Raw genomic sequence first — 14,266 nt, forward strand, 5'->3', positions numbered from 1 at the left:
TATTAAGAGCAAATTCTCAAATTCATGTGATATTGTAAGTGAGTCCAAATAGCCAAAATGACATAGAAAACAACAAAGGTGAAGGGCTCACAGTTTTTTATTTCAAAACTACTATAAATCTATAGTAATTAAAACAGTGTGGTGTGGGCATAAAGATAAACATAGAGACTAATGGAATAGAACTGAGAATCCAGAACTAAAACCAAACATCTTTGTTTAATTGATTTTCAAAAAAAGAGCCAAGACCATTCAAGAGGAAAAAATTGTCTCTTCAACAAATGGTGCAGGGACAAGTGTATTTCTGCAAGCAAAAGAATAAGTTGAAATGCTTTTAGTTCATACCATGTACAAAAAATAACTTAAAATAGATCAAAGGCCTAAATATAAGAGTGGGAACCATGAAACTATTCATGGGGATAAAGAATAAAACATGGGGATAAATCTTCATGAATATCTATTTGGCAATAAAATCTGAGCTGTGACACCAAAAGCATGAACAACAAGAAAAAAATTTGACTTTATCAAAATTAACTTTAAAAATTTTGTTTCATGAGCAACAAAAGAAAAAACTGACTTTATCAAAATTAACAAGTTTTGTTTTTCCACTCCAGAACATGGAAAATAATCTTAATGAGTCACAAGAAACATAGGATTGAAGCAAATAATATCACAGAAGAAGGTAAGATAACCAGAAACACAAGAAACGTAGATACATTCCAGATTTGGATTATTAATATTGTATATGTAGTGGGATGGTATCTTACCATGAAGGTTCTGAAGCCAGCATGTTGGTGAACTTGACATATAGTCAAATTTACCTTCTAAAATCTTCTCTTTGTTTTCCTGAAAATACAATATACATGATGTACATGGCTGTGTAGCTGAAAATACATTTTTTACAACAGTAGTATTCCATGCAGCAAAGTGAGGTGCTCACAATAGGAGAGGTGTGTGGTTATAAGGGCCTGGAGAAGGGACTCTCAATCTTTAGTGGGCATCAGAATCTCCTGGAAAGCTGGTTGGGCCCAGCCACTCTGATTCAGTAGGTTGGAGGTATAACCTGAGATCTTACATTTCTAACAGGGTCCTAGGCAATACTAATGCTGTTGGTCCAGGGACCATACTTTCAGAACACTGACCTACATACTAGCATGTTGAAACACCCTGAAGATCTGCACTTGGTGTGGCGATTCAGTTACTGCTTGCTTACCTAGTCTCCTGTCCCCCCGTTCCATCTCCTGGAAAACACCCATATTTTCCTTAATGAATTTCACATTTTCTCTATTTAGAGCCCTGAGATTTTGGTGGTATTAATGCTCCTCCAAATTCTGAGGTTTAGTAGAGGTTAGCATAAGCCCATCAGTGCCATCTCTTCCTCCTCCTATAGCGACTGAAAGGGAGAAGTACAGTGGGAAGCCTGCAATTAACCAGCAAACGCTATTCTGCATGACAGTAATTGTCTTAGATTTGTCCACTCGCAAAGAAAATCAGGAATTTAATTCGGTGACTGATTGGTGAGAAACGATCTCCCCTTTGTATATAAATAAGGGAACACATAGTTGTGCTTGCTCCTGGATATAATTTAGAAATAATGAGGGAAGACAAAGCCAACAGAGGAATATCCGCGCTGGAAGAATCACCAAGAACCAGAGATAGGGTCCAGGCAAATGCTAGCAATATCGTTTCATGAACTAACAAATTCCTTTGATACCATAGGTTATTTTTAATTTTAAAATATATTAAAACACTGGCGTCCCAGCCCCTAAACTAAACATCATCTTAGTGTTTTGCAACATTTGCTGTAGAATATTTGAAAGACACAAATATAGAAGATAAATTGATGCCTTCTTCCTAATCTGATTAAAAAATTTTTATTAAATTTTTTTATTAATTTTTTTTGCCAGTACATAGTAGGTGTATAATAATTCCATTTGTTTCTTTCCAGATGTAACCACTATTTTAATAAATTAATTTATTTATTTTGAGACACAGTCTTGCTCTGTCGCCCAGGCTGGAGTGCAGTGGTGTGATCTTGGCTCAGCGCAACCTCCATCCGCCTCATGTGTTCAAGCTATTCTGCCTCAGCCTCCTGAGTAGCTGGGACTACAGGTGCACGCTACCACACCCGACTATTTTTTGTATTTTTAGTATAGATGGGGTTTTACCATGTTGGCCAGGCTGGTCTCAAAGCCCTGACCTCAAGTGATACGCCCCCCTCGGCCCCCCGAAGTGCTGGGATTACAGGCAAGAGCCACTGCTCCCAGCCCATAACCACTATCTTGAATGTGCAGTTTTGTATCTGCATATATATTTTTCAAAAATAATCTCATCACATATTTATGAATTGATAAATCATATATTGTTTTGGTAGGTGTTATATCTTGAAAAGAAGGCAACATACTGTATATTTCTTTGCAGTCATCTATTTGATTGACATGTGTGGCTCTAGTTTATTCACCAAATGCTAAAGGATTATACTGTATAAAATCCTCTATTTTATTAATTCACTTGTTGTTGGGCATCGAGTTTGTTTGCAAACACTTATTAGTAACAAGCAATTCTGCAGTGAGAATTCCAAGTACACATCTCTTGTGTGTACTTGGTAACATTTTCTAACCAGTGTGCCATGATTTGGTTACAGCCTTGAGTATTATTCACTCAACCCTATGGTTAGTATTTAACAGTATTGATTTACTCCTGTGGTTAGCAGCCTCATTCATTTATACACAATGCCATTTTGAATGCATGTCATCATATGACAAGTGTTTAAAACGGCAGATCTAGAATACATATCTAGATGTAGTTTTGGGGAATTTTCAAACGTGTTCCCCCTTCCTGGAGCTGGCTGCAATGTTGCATCTGAAGCACTACACCTAACTTACTTCTGGAGATCAGCTTCTACCAGAACTGATGGCTCCAGGAGCATACTGCTTTGGCTAGAATCAAGGACTTATTGAATCTGCTGCCGGAACTTTCTGTTCCAGAGCTATGTGATGCCTGATAATCATTCACTGGCAGTATAGATACCTCTACCATTGTTCAATTTTTCTACACTTAATAGTGAATTCAGGTCACACAGGAGTGCATTTAATTGCAGAAGCAGAATTAGATATGAAACCCTATATATGTTTTTAGCTTTCCAGTCTCTGTAGTGAAAGACAACACACAGGAGATAATTTGAGTAAGACAATTTACCATATTCACCATCATTTTGGATTGTATATTTTCAAATTTATATAAATGGAAACAATTTTTATTCCTTTTACTGAAACATGATTTCATCCAATATTCATTGGGTCCTATTCATATCTAAGATATAATGAAAATATAATCAATCTATAGTTTCCTATCTATTTTAATCTTTGATGAAAATTTAGGGTTTTTTCTAATTTTTTTCATTGTTGTGAACATATTTTAATATGGTTTGTTTGTTTATATAAAAATTTCTTTAGGATAAGTGATTAGAAGTAAAATATCTTGGTAGAAAATTCTACATCTTCAACTTTCCTAGATTTTGGCAAATTGTTCTCCAGCGAGTCATGCAGATTTCCAGTAGTGTATCTGAGGTTTCCTTCATCCTTGCCATTGCTAACATTTGATATTGGTTTTAATTTTGAAATTAAAATTAGTATGAAAGTGTATCTTCCTGCACTAACATTTACTCCCCGATTAAAACTGAGGCATTAGCATACTTCCATAGGTTTACTAACCATTTGTGTATGTTTCTGTGGATAGCTTGTTCATGTCTTTTGAAAATTCTTTCTATTTCACTGTTTATTTCTTATTGATATAGGTTTTAAATATAATTTTCTATCTCAGGTATATGAAGAAATTCTACTTTTTCACATTTTGAAATTTTCATTTAAAAAATATTGACTTTAGCCAATCAGGATATACTTTTCAGATGATAGGAAATAGGGATTATATTAAAAAGTTTCTGTCTAAAAATTCACTATTCTGAACATAACGCTAATTTGTATATATAATACTAACATATACATATATATGTGTATATATATATATGATATGGTTCTGCTTTGGAACTCTGTATTCTGTAACTTTTAGACAACCTATCTATTCATTCATTAATACTAGAAAGTATATGTTATTATATCTTGTTAATAAACCTTGATTTTTTCTTGGCCAACTTTCCCACTTTCTGCTTTTAGTTCAGGAGGGCAATGGAAATGTTTTTTAGTTGCATGCACATACACACACACACTAACACCACCACCCCCCACCACCAACAATACAACTACCACCAACAGCACAAAAATTGGGATTGCACCAAATTGAACTTATAGATTAATGTGGAAAATTTTAACATTGTAATATGTATATTCTTTATTTAAGTTTTTGTAATGACTCAATTTGTTCTATAAATTTTTCCATAAATATAGTATATGTTATTTTATATCTACAAGTATATATGTGTGTGTGCATATCCCTAAGTTGTTTGTTTTTCAAAATTCTATTCTCTATTTTCTAACTTTCATTGTTGTTTTTTAAGAAACATGCTGTTTGTTTTTATCCTCATTGTGTAGAGAATATCTTTTCTTTCTGCTGTTTAAGATTTACTCCCTGTATTAGCCTGTTCTTACACTACTGTAAAGAACTGCCTAAGACTGGGTAATTTAAAAAGGAAAAAGGTTTAATTGACTCACAGTTTCACATGGCTGGGGAGGCCTCAGGAAACTTACAATCATGACAGAAGGGGAGGCAAAACATGTCCTTCTTCACATGATGGTAGGAAGGAGAAGTGCTGAGCAAAGGGGGAAAAGCCCCTGATAGAACCATCAGATCTCGTGAGGACACACTCGCCATCATGAGAACAGCATGAGGGTAACCAACCCCATGATTCAATTACCTCCCACCAGGTCCCTCTCATGACTTGTGGGGATTATGGGAATTATAATTGAAGATGAAATTTGTCTGGGAACACAGCCAAACCATATCAATCTCTCTCCTTGGGTTTCAGTAATTTTAGCCTGATAAATCTACTGATGGGTATCTTTATCTTTAACTGGCTTGGGATTTGTTATGATTCCCAAATCTGAGAATTTAGATTTTTTTTCACAATTGTTGACACATTCTCAGCCAATTTTTGTTTTTCTATTGTTTGCCTGTTATCTATTCTCTAACTCTACAGCTTTAGTTGGAAGTTTATTTATTCTCATTGTAACCTCAATAACCCTTTTTTGTGGGGTTTGTTTGGGCAATGATTTTTTAAAATTATTTCAACAGTTATTGGGGAACACATGGATTTTGGTTACATGGAAAAGTTCTTCAGTGATGATTTTTGAGATTTTGAGGTACCCATCACCTGAGCAGTGTCCACTTTACCAGTGTGTGGTCTTATATCCCTTACCCCACTCCCGTCCTTGTCCTGAGTCCCCAAAGTCGATTATATCATTTTTATGCCTTTGCATTCTCATAGCTCAGCTCCCACTTTCAAGTGGGAACATACAATATTTGATTTTCCATTCCTGAGTTACTTCACTCAGAATAATGGTCTCCAGCTCTATTCAAGTTGCTGCAAAGGCCATTATTTCATTTCTTTTTATAGCTGAGTATTATTCCGTGGTGTATATATACACCACATTTTCTTTATCCAGTCATTGCTTGATGGGCATTTAGGCTGGTTTTATATTTCTTGCAATTGTGAATTCTGCTGCTATAAATATGCGTGTGCAAGTGCCTTTTTCATGTAATGACTTCTTTTCCTTTGGGCAGGTACACAATTGTGGGCTTGCTGGATGGAATGGTAGATCTACTTTTAGTTTTTTAAGGAATCTCCATATGGGTTTAAATAGTAGTTATACCAGTTCACCTTCCCAACCAACAGTGTAAAAGTGTTCCTTTTTCAGCACATCCATGCCAACATCTATTTTTTTTAATTTTTAATTGTGACAATTCTTACAGGAGTAAGGTGGTATCTTATTGTGGTTTTAGTTTGAAATTCCCTGATCATTAGTGATGTTGAGAATTTTTTCATGTGTTTGTTGGCCATTTGTGTATTTTCTTTTGTAACCTAAGTAAATCTTAATCTTGTTTATATTTTCAAACATTTACCCCTCTGTTTTGCATTCAGGTCTATTTCACTTTTAGTAATTCTTACTTCTGTTTAGTTGAATCTACCTGTAACTCTATTTTTATTTTTATTTTTTCATTTTTAACTTGTAAGTTCAAGGGCACCTGTGCAAGTTTTTTATTTAGGTAAAGTCGTGTTACAGGGGTTTGTTGTACGGATTATTTCCTCACCCTGGTATTAAGCCTAGTACCATTAGTTATTTTTCCTGATCCTCTCCCTCCTCCCAAACTCCACCCTCTGTGTGTTGTTCCCCTCTATGTGTCCATGTGTTCTCATCACTTAGCTCCTACTTATAAGTGAGAACATGCAGCATTTGGTTTTCTGTTCCTGTGTAACTTTGATAAGAATAACAGCCTCCAGCTCCATCCATGTATCTGCAAATGACATGATGTTGTTCTTTTTAATGGCTGCATAGCATTCCATGGTGTGTCTGTACTACATTTATCTCTATTTTTAAGTTCCTTGATTACATTTTTCTTTTGGGAAAGTTGTACTTTGCTCTTTATCATTTTCTTCCTGTCATTGCTGATGGCATCTTTTCCTTTTTTATGTTTTATATCTCTTCTCGTCTATTTTAATATTTTAGAATATTTTCTACTTATAAATATTAGAAAATTACATTATGTGAATTTAGGTGGTACTGATAATTCTAGGAATGATTCTGGTAACACTGAAACAAAGGACCTTTGTTCTTGTATACTTTCTACTTTTGAAGTGACAGTTTATACTTAATAGGACTTTACATGTGGCATTTCTGGATGAGTCCCACCAGAGAAGCATCAGTCTCTGACAAGATATTCAGGACATTACTGACCTGTGACTGATTTATGTAAATTTCTAGACTTAGAGTAATTTAAAACCACACAGATAGGATATTATAAATTTGAACCCCAAATCTTAGATGTTAAGTATGAAATGTATTCAGCAACTTAATTTTTCCATCTGTCTTATTAGCAGGTATTATTATATATCCAGGAGCCTTAGAGAAGTTAAGTAACTTACCTAAAATAACACAGTTGATAAATGATTAAATTGGAAGGTAAGCATGGGCAGTCCAATGCTGAAGTTTATAGTTTTAACTGCCATAATATTGGTATTTAATAAAATATTTTAATCCATTAGTTCCATTAATCTCAGTACCTATGCAATTACTGTGTGATTTTTACGAAAACATTCATGTTTTGTTTGGGGGGAATAATATATGAATATAAACTTTAGCTATATAAATGTCAAGAGCAATTTACTTATAACATGAAAAAGGAAATATTGTTTGAGCAAAATATGTTTGTGCTTAGCCACTCTCTTTTTAACATTTTGCATTTATATAATCCAATGTATTCTTCATCTTGATCTTCAGGATACTATGAAATATGAAAATGCCTTTACATTTTAAGTTAAAATTTCCATTTTTCCATGATTTTAGCCAGTTTATCTATAATTTCACTAAGACCTTTATCTGACATGAAGAAATGTTAAAGCAAATAAACCTTGAATAAATTCAAATGATTACATTATCAGTAATGCCATACTTTTTGAATGTACAAAAATACATCATTATGGTGAATGCAAATAGCTTACTTCAGTCTACTATATACAAATAAATGCAGAGTAAATAACACAGCATACACACAGATAGAAGTAGACTATAAGTTGTATAAATAACCAGAAGCCTAGAGACATGTCTTCAAATGATATACTACAAAACAAGAGTTACACTTGAGTAGTCAAATAGCTCTTGTACTTCATACTAGAAGCCCTGACTTAAAAGGCAGTGCACACATGAGCAAACCAAGCGGAGTTCTTCTGAAAGAGGATAGGGCACTAGAGTGTAAACCACAACATCTTGAGGACACTCCTTAAATAGCAGCAGGATTACGGAACTTAAAATGAAATTGAAAGAAAATAACTGCACAAAAAGTAGGCTCCAGTATGTACATGAAGCTGAAAATGGAGAAAAGGAGACATTGCTTACAGAGAAAGGATGACACAGGTTTAACACATCACATTACCTAAGTGGTAACCAATAACACTTATTTTTTCAATTATTATACATGAAGGTTGGCCCATATTTTCTACATGCATAATAAGAATAGTTATTGTAAAAAATGTATTATAAAATAGCTAAGAAGAAAATGGAAGATCAAAGGTGAAAGATTCTCTCAGCATCATAGGAAATGTTCCTCATTTGATATTGTCCATATTTATTTCATAAGAAAATTTGTTCTTATAGTTATGAACAATATCTTAACTGTACCTGTGTCATAGGGGGCCTCTAAAAAAGATAGGATCCATTTCTGATTGAAGACTCCTTTGTTCTAACTTGAATATTGGGATTAACTTTCTGGTATTTTCGTTTGAAAACTTTGAAATTAAATATACATTCAGTTTAATATGAAATAAATGGCGTTATACTATCATAGATCAAAAATTTCTTGTAAAATCGGGAGATATTTTGTTTTTCCAAGTTTCAACAACTCTATGAGATGATATATTTAGATGAGGTAAAAAGAGAATTAAATGTGAATTTCCTTGATATTAGATTAATAATTTTGAATTGGGACAGTGAAAGTTTAGGTTAGCTATTAATTTATTAATTCTAGAAGTATTTATTAAACCCCAAATACCATTTCCTGGAAATAAAAAAATAAATAGGGTTAGTCATTTTCCTCAAAAGGTTCACAAGCAAATAGGCATGGAAAGCCAAAATAGTTAATTTATAATACAACTTACAGTTGCTATAATAGAGTTAGATTTGAGTGTACAGAAAAATAATTGCATATTTCTAATGGTACAGTTTTTTACTACCAGATCTTGCTTATTTTCTTCATGAAATTTTTCAAAACATTGTATTAAAAATTTCATTGTTCACTTGTCTTTCCGTTTAGATTTTAGTCTATAATATTAATCAGTGGAGAATAATAATATTCAATTAACATATAAAATGCAAGACATGTTTTTAATACTACATTCACTTACTTGGTTCTGAGATCAAGCACAAGGTTTCTGATTACTTAAAGCAATCAAGTTGTAGGTTTCTGAAGCCACACCTTCTCCTTCATGGCAATGTGGAGGAGCCAGGTGGTTATGCCAGTGGAGTCTGTACCATAGGAGAAACACCCTGAAATTATGGATCTGGGGGCTACCACCCTCTCCTCTGGATCGCTCCAAAAAGATAAGGGAAGGTATCTGGTTACAACCCTTTGGAATGTAGAAGAAATAACTGAAGAAATAAATCTCTATATAATTCTGGATTTCTCTATCTATTCCAACACCCTTTAACATCCAAGGATTGTCATGTAACCACGGTTTCCAGTAATTTTTCCTCAGTAACCTCTGACCATGCAGAAACTGAAAGATATTCATATTACTTCCCAACACTAAGGGAGTAAAAAACAGTGACATACAGAATCATTTAAAGGTAATTGGTCACAAACTAACCCAAATTTTTCCCATTCTTCCCTGTTTGATCCTACTGCTTGAAATATCACCAATGAATGTCATTTATTTAGATTGTTTTGCCTGCGACTTGCCTTATACTTAAAAGATTAAAATAAAAACGACAAAGCAGAAAATTCTTTTCTTAAAGAATGTTGAATATTGGCCCCCACTCTCTTCTGGCTTGTAGAGTTTCTGCTGAGAAATCTGCTGTTAGTCTGATGGGCTTCCCTTTGTGGATAACCCGACCTTTCTCTCTGGCTGCCCTTAACATTTTTTTCTTCATTTCAACTTTGGTGAATCTGACAATTATGTGTCTCAGAGTTGCTCTTCTTGAGGAGTATATTTGTGGTGTTCTCTGTATTTCCTGAATTTGAATGTTGACCTGCCTTGCTAGGTTGGGGAAGATCTCCTGGATAATATGCTGAAGAGTTTTTCCAACTTGGTTCAATTCTCCCCGTCACTTTCAGGTACACCAATCAGACATAGATTTGGTCTTTTCACATAATCCCATATTTCTCGGAGGCTTTGTTCGTTTTTTTTACTCTTTTTTCTCTAAACTTCTCGCTTCACTTCATTCATTTGATCTATTTGATTTTCAATCACTGATACCCTTTCTTCCACTTGATTGAATTGGCTACTGAAGTTTGTGCATGCTTCACATAGTTCTCGTGTCATGGTTTTCAGCTCCATCAGGCCATTTAAGGTCTTCTCTATGCTGTTTATTGTAGTTAGCCATTCGTCTAATCTTTTTTCAAGGTTTTTGGCTTTTTTGCGATGGGTTCAAACATCCTCCTTTAGCTCAGAGAAGTTTGTTATTACCAATTGTCTGAAGCCTTCTTCTCTCAACTCATCAAAGTCATTATCCATCCAGCTTTATTCTGTTGCTGGCAAGGAGCTGCGTTCTTTGGAGGAGAAGAGGCACTCTGATTTTTAGAATTTTCAGCTTTGGCCGGGTGTGGTGGCTCACGCCTGTAATCCCAGCACTTTGGGAGGCCAAGGTGGGCAGATCACGAGGTCAGGAGATCGAGATCATCCTGGCTAACACAGTGAAACTCTGTCTCTATTAAAAATACAAAAAATTAGCTGAGCATGGCGGTGGGCACCTGTAGTCCCAGCTACTTGGGAGGCTGAGGTGGCAGAATGGCATGAACCCAGGAGGCAGAGCTTGCAGTGAGCCGAGATCGTGCCACTGCACTCCAGCCTGGGTGACAGAGCGAGACTCTGGCTCAAAAAAAAAAAAAAAAGAATTTTCAGCTTGTCTGCTCTAGTTTCTCCCCATCTTTGTGGTTTTATCTACCTTTGGTCTTTGATGATGGTGATGTACCAAACTGTCTGTCAGACCACAGTGCAATCAAACTAGAACTCAGGATTAAGAAACTCACTCAAAACCGCTCAACTGCATGGAAACTGAACAACCTGCTCCTGAATGACTACTGGGTACATAATTAAATGAAGGCAGAAATAAAGATGTTCTTTGAAACCAATGAGAACAAAGACACAACACACTAGAAACTCTGGGACACATAGCAGTGTATAGAGGGAAATTTATAGCACTAAATGCCCACAAGAGAAAATAGGAAAGATCTAAAATTGACACCCTAACATTACAATTAAAAGAACTAGAGAAGCAAGAGCAAATACATTCGAAAGCTAGCAGAAGGCAAGAAATAACTAAGATCAGAACAGAACTGAAGGAGATAGAGGCACAAAAAACCATTCAAAAAATCAGTGAGTCCAGGAGCTGGTTTTTTTGAAAAGATCAACAAAATTGACAGACTGCTAGCAAGACTAATAAAGAAGAAAAGAGAGAAGAATCAAATAGACACAATAAAAAGTGATAAAGGGGATATCACCACTGATCCCACAGAAATACAAACTACCGTCAGAAAATACTGTAAACATTTCTACGCAAATAAACTAGAAAATCTAGAAGAAATGGATAAATTCCTGGACACATACACCCTCCCAAGACTAAAACAGGAAGAAGTTGAATCCCTGAATAGACCAATAACAGGTTCTGAAATTGAGGCAATAATTAATAGCCTGCCAACCAAAAAAAGTCCAGGACCAAATGGATTCACAGCCGAATTCTACCAGAGGTACAAAGAGGAGCTGGTACCATTCCTTCTGAAACTACTCCAATTAATAGAAAAAGAGGGAATCCTCCCTAACTCATTTTATGAGGCCAACATCATCCTGATATCAAAGCCTGGCAGAGACACACACACAAAAAAAGAGAATTTTAGACCAATATCCCTGATGAACATCGATGCAAAAATCCTCAATAAAATACTGGCAAACCGAATCCAGCAGCACATCAAAAAGCTTATCCACCACGATCAAGTTTGCTGCATGCCTGGGATGCAAGGCTGGTTCAACATATGCAAATCAGTAAACGTAATCCATCATATAAACAGAACCAAAGACAAAAACCATATGATCATCTCAATAGATGCAGAAAAGGCCTTCAACAAAATTCAACAGCCCTTCATGCTAAAAACTCTCAATAAACTAGGTATTGATGAAATGTGTCTCAGAATAATAAGAGCTATTTTTGACAAACCCAAAGCCAATATCATACTGAATGGGCAAAAACTGGAAGCATTCCCTTTGAAAATGGGCACAAGACAGGGATGCCCTCCCTTACCACTCCTATTCAACATAGTGTTGGAAGTTCTGGCTAGAACAATCAGGCAGGAGAAAGAAATAAAAGGTATTCAATTAGGAAAAGAGGAAGTCAAATTGCCCTTGTTTGCAGATGACATGATTGTATATTTAGAAAACCCCATCATCTCAGCCCAAAATCTCCTTAAGCTGATAAGCAACTTCAGCAAAGTCTCAGGATACAAAATCAGTGGGCAAAAATCACAAGCGTTCCTATACACCAATAACAGACAAACAGAGAGCCAAATCATGAGTGAACTCCCATTCACAATTGCTTCAAAGAAAATAAAATACCTAGGAATCCAGCTTACAAGGGATGTGAAGGACCTCTTCAAGCAGAACTACAAACCACTGCTCAATGAAATAAAAGAGGATACAAACAAATGGAAGAACATTCCACGTTCATGGGTAGGAAGAATCAATATTGTTAAAATGGCCATACTGCCCAAGGTAATTTATAGATTCAGTGCCATCCCCTTCAAGCTACCAATGACTTTCTTCACAGAATTGGAAAAAACTACTTTAAAATTCATGTGGAACCAAAAAAGAGTCCACATTGGCAAGACAATCCTAAGCCAAAAGAACAAAGTTGGAGGCATCATGCTACCTGACTTCAAACTCTACTACAAGGCTACAGTAACCCAAACAGCATGGTACTGGTACCAAAACAGAGATATAGACCAATGGAACAGAACAGAGGCCTCAGAAATAATACCACACATCTACAACCATCTGATCTTTGACAAACCTGACAAAAACAAGAAATGGGGAAAGGATTCCCTATTTAATAAATGGTGCTGAGGAAACTGTCTAGCCATATGTAGAAAGCTGAAACTGGATTCCTTCCTTACATCTTATAAAAAAATTAATTCAAGATGGATTAAAGATTTAAATGTTAGACCTAAAACCATAAAAACCCTAAAAGAAAGCCTAGGCAATACCATTCAGGACATAGGTGTGGCAAGGACTTCATGACTAAAACACCAAAAGCAATGGCAACAAGAGCCAAAATTGACAAATGGAATCTAATTAAACTAAAGAGCTTCTGCACAGCAAAAGAAACTACCATCAGAGTGAACAGGCAACCTACAGAATGGGAGAAAAATTTTGCAATCTACCTATCTGACAAAGAGCTAATATCCAGAAACTACAAAGAACTTAAACAAATTTACATTGCTGATTCATCAGCAACATTACACCTAAGCACATAGAGAATTGCATTTTAAATAAACATAAACATAATAAAATATTTGCTATCACTATTTGAAGTTACATATTCACAGTTAAGAAGTATTATACTTCAAGCGAGAATACCTCAGCCTGTGAGAGCTTAAGCAGAGGAAAGAGCTAACTTGTGCCTAGGCCTCTGACATTCAGAACTGGAACTAATAAATGGATGTTGTTTTAAGTTTCTATCTTTGTGGTGATTTGTTATGTAGTAATAGGAAAATGATACAACAGGAAAAAAAAAGCTTGAAGGGTAAACTTCAAAAATCTTATAAAATAAAACTTTGTCAGATGGTATATTATGTCAAGTTGGCTAATCTGAAAATGATGACTAAATGAAAAAAACGAATTGATGGAAAATTATGATTCCCATTTAATATATTTTATGGCATTATTTTTGTTCAATGTAAGGATGGTTTTGTAATCTATTGATATATTCAGAAAATTATGTATATATTTTAAAATTTTTGTCTTTTTATTTTTATATCTAAATATTTTAAGAAAATTCTACTGTCCCAACTTCATTTGAAAATTAAAGTGTCTTTGATTAATAGTAAAGAAAAGTAGGAATGGAGTCCTTAAAGATTCAATGGGTTTTTGACTTCTTGTAGCATTGCTCATGTTATAGCAATATAAAATTTTAGCTGAAATGAATCCTACTATATTTAAATACCAGAGACTGTCAGTTTTAAATTATAATGTAGAATCAAAAAAATTATTGATCTTATTTAACAAAATCACTCCCTAGTTATCTTCTGGCTTCATGGGATGATTTAACTGTCAAGTCAATGGACAATCCTTATGTTTAACTTTTGTCCTCTGTTCTAGGAAACATACAAAAGTCTC

At 34.9% G+C, this 14,266-nt stretch overlaps 1 long non-coding RNA gene across 14 annotated transcripts in view; it reads left to right on the plus strand.

Annotated features, from left to right (window-relative positions):
• LOC129034779 (uncharacterized) overlaps positions 1-14,266 on the plus strand; it is a 135,803-nt gene that overhangs the window by 61,980 nt on the left and 59,557 nt on the right. For 9 of the 14 annotated variants that reach the window (XR_010126278.1, XR_010126277.1, XR_010126279.1 and 6 more), the window contains one exon: positions 612-679. The exons of the other annotated variants lie outside the window; for them this stretch is intronic. This is a non-coding gene — a long non-coding RNA (uncharacterized LOC129034779). The remainder of the gene's footprint in view (positions 1-611; positions 680-14,266) is intronic. 14 annotated transcript variants of the gene reach the window in all.

This window comes from Pongo pygmaeus, chromosome 3, assembly GCF_028885625.2.
Source record: "Pongo pygmaeus isolate AG05252 chromosome 3, NHGRI_mPonPyg2-v2.0_pri, whole genome shotgun sequence".
In the NCBI taxonomy this organism is placed as follows: Eukaryota; Metazoa; Chordata; class Mammalia; order Primates; family Hominidae; genus Pongo; species Pongo pygmaeus.